The sequence below is a fragment of the Phyllostomus discolor genome, chromosome 2 (genome assembly GCF_004126475.2).
Source record: "Phyllostomus discolor isolate MPI-MPIP mPhyDis1 chromosome 2, mPhyDis1.pri.v3, whole genome shotgun sequence".
Classification (NCBI taxonomy): domain Eukaryota; kingdom Metazoa; phylum Chordata; class Mammalia; order Chiroptera; family Phyllostomidae; genus Phyllostomus; species Phyllostomus discolor.
Genome location: NC_040904.2, coordinates 40,568,313 through 40,570,904, shown reverse-complemented (window position 1 = coordinate 40,570,904; position 2,592 = coordinate 40,568,313).

Sequence of the window (2,592 nt, the reverse complement as noted above, 5' to 3'; positions counted from 1 at the left end):
GAGGCATGGGGAGAGAATCTGGAAGCCCTACAGATATCCAGCACACTATCACATGTTGAAAGCTTCCAACTTTTAAACCTTTCAAGTTGAATCACAATAGCCTATCGGGCATCTCTTGAATTTCCACTTGATTGTCCCATGCCCTAGCCTGGTTCCTGCCTGTCTCCTGGTTTCCCAACTCCTCTTCCAGTTTCACCACCATTCACTTGGTTCCTTAGGTCCAAACCTAGCTTTTCTCCCTGAATCCTTTATTTCTCTGATACTCAATGCATGAGAAAGTCATGTCAGCTTCACGTTTAACAAGTGTCCAGAACCTGGATCCATCTCATCAGCTCCTCTGCTTCCACCCTAGTCCATACCACATCATCACTTGCTCATATGGCTGCAATAACTCCGAAGCAGGTCTCCCCACTTCTCTTGTTCCCACTGTGGTCTATTCTACTGTGGCCCCAGTAGGTCTACCAATAGCCAGAGTGAGCTTTCTCTAGTCACTCCCTAACCCCTTCACCTGTCTAAATTTTTTCCCCAGCAACTATCTCCACTTAAATGTCTACTATATCTTTATTCCTTATTTTTTATTGTCATTTTCTGCATTAAAATTCGGCTACATGAAGGCAGGGATCTTCTTATCTACTGACTTGTTCTCTCAGTTGAATAGACCTATTTCATTCAAGAAAAAATGAATAATACCTCTGCAAAATCACTGTTAAAAGAATGAGAAGACAAGCCACAGACTGCAAGAAAATATTTGTGAAAGACATATCTGATAAAAGACTATTATCTAAAATACAAAGTACCTTTAAAATTCAACAATAAGAAAATAAAGAACTTGATTTAAAAATGGGCAAAAGACCTGAACAGATGACTATCTCAAGAAGATATACAGATGACAAATAAGCATATGAAAATACGCTCAATGTCATCTGTCACTAGGGAAGTACAAAATAAAACAATGAGATGTCACTACACACCTATTAGAATGGCCCAAATCCAAAACACTGGCAACGTTAAATGCTGACAGGGATGTGGAGCAACAGAAGTTCTCATTCACTGCTGGTGGGAATGCAAAATGGTACAGCCACTTTGGGAGACAATATGGTGGTTTCTTACAAAACTAAATATACTCTTACTGTACCACACAGCAGTCGTGTTCCTTGGTGTTTACCCAAGTGAGTTGAAATTTATACCCACACAAAAACCTGCACACAGATGTTTACCTCATCTGTATTCATCATTACCAAAACCTGGAAGCAACTAAGATGTCCTTCACTAGATAAGTGGATAAAGTGTAATGTGACCAGTCAATGGAATATTTAGTCAGTGCTAGAAAGAAATGACCTATCAAGCCATGAAAAGATGTGGAGGAAACTTAAATGCAAATTACTAAATGAAAGACGTCAATCTGAAAAGACAACATACTGTATGATTCTGACATGCTAGAAAAAACTAAATTATAGAGACAATGAAAGGATCAGTGGTGTCCTGGCTGGTGTGGCTCAGTAGATTGAGCACCAGACTACTAAGCAAAGGGTCGATGGTTCCATTCCCAGTCAGGACACATGCCTGGCTTATGGACCAGGTCCCCAGTAGGGGTTAGCGACAGGCAACCACACATTGATGTTTCTTTCTCTTTCTCTCTCTCCTTCCCTTCCCTTCTCTCTAAAAATAAATAAATGGAATCTTAAAAAAGGAAGGACCAGTGGTTACCAGGGGACAAAGGGGAGGGAAAGATGAATAGGTAAAAAACAGTTTTTTTTCCGCAGTGAAAGTATTTTATATATTATAATGGTGGATATATTCAATTACACATTTGTCCACCCCCATAGAATGTAAAATACCCAGAGTGAACCACAGTGTAAACTATGGACTTCAGATGACAATGTAGGATCATTTATTGTAACACATTTACCACTCTAGTTCACGATGTCGATAGTTGCAAGGAGACTATGCATGTGTGGAGGCAGGCGGTCTATGGGAAATCTCTGTCCTTTGGAACCTAAAACTGCTCTAAAAATAAAGTTTATTAAAAAAAAGTATGTGGAAACCCTGGAGAAAAAAGAACCATAAATCTAGAAACAGTGTCCTACTACATTCTGAAAGTAAACAGAACCCTGAAAATTCCTAGTTTAATAGTCTCGGTAGTGTTACGAGAATACAATACATAGTGGTGAACATGAGGAGGAAGGTGGGGAGGTACTGCTTCTGCAGATCCAAATAGAAAATTCATAGGGAAGATCTTTGATTAATGTAATTTGATTTACAAATCTACATCCTGACTTAAGCAGGGCAATGGGCTACTGAGAAAGGCTGAAGCAGATTCACCTAGTAAGGTGATCCAGTGGGCACAACAGAGACAAGCTGTGGCTGAAATCCTGATGCACCCATAGGTCCTGCTATATAGCCACTGCTGGAATTTGCCAAAGACATACCTCTCTGCTGCCCACTACCTTGGCCTTTCACCATATCCCCTGGGCCTCCCCTCACCATCTAGTTACTAAGAGAGCACCTCCACACTCAGCCTGGCTGCTGTGGATGACTTACAATATGATCGACTGGGCCACACCATAACAGTTGTTAAATATTTGACTGGGA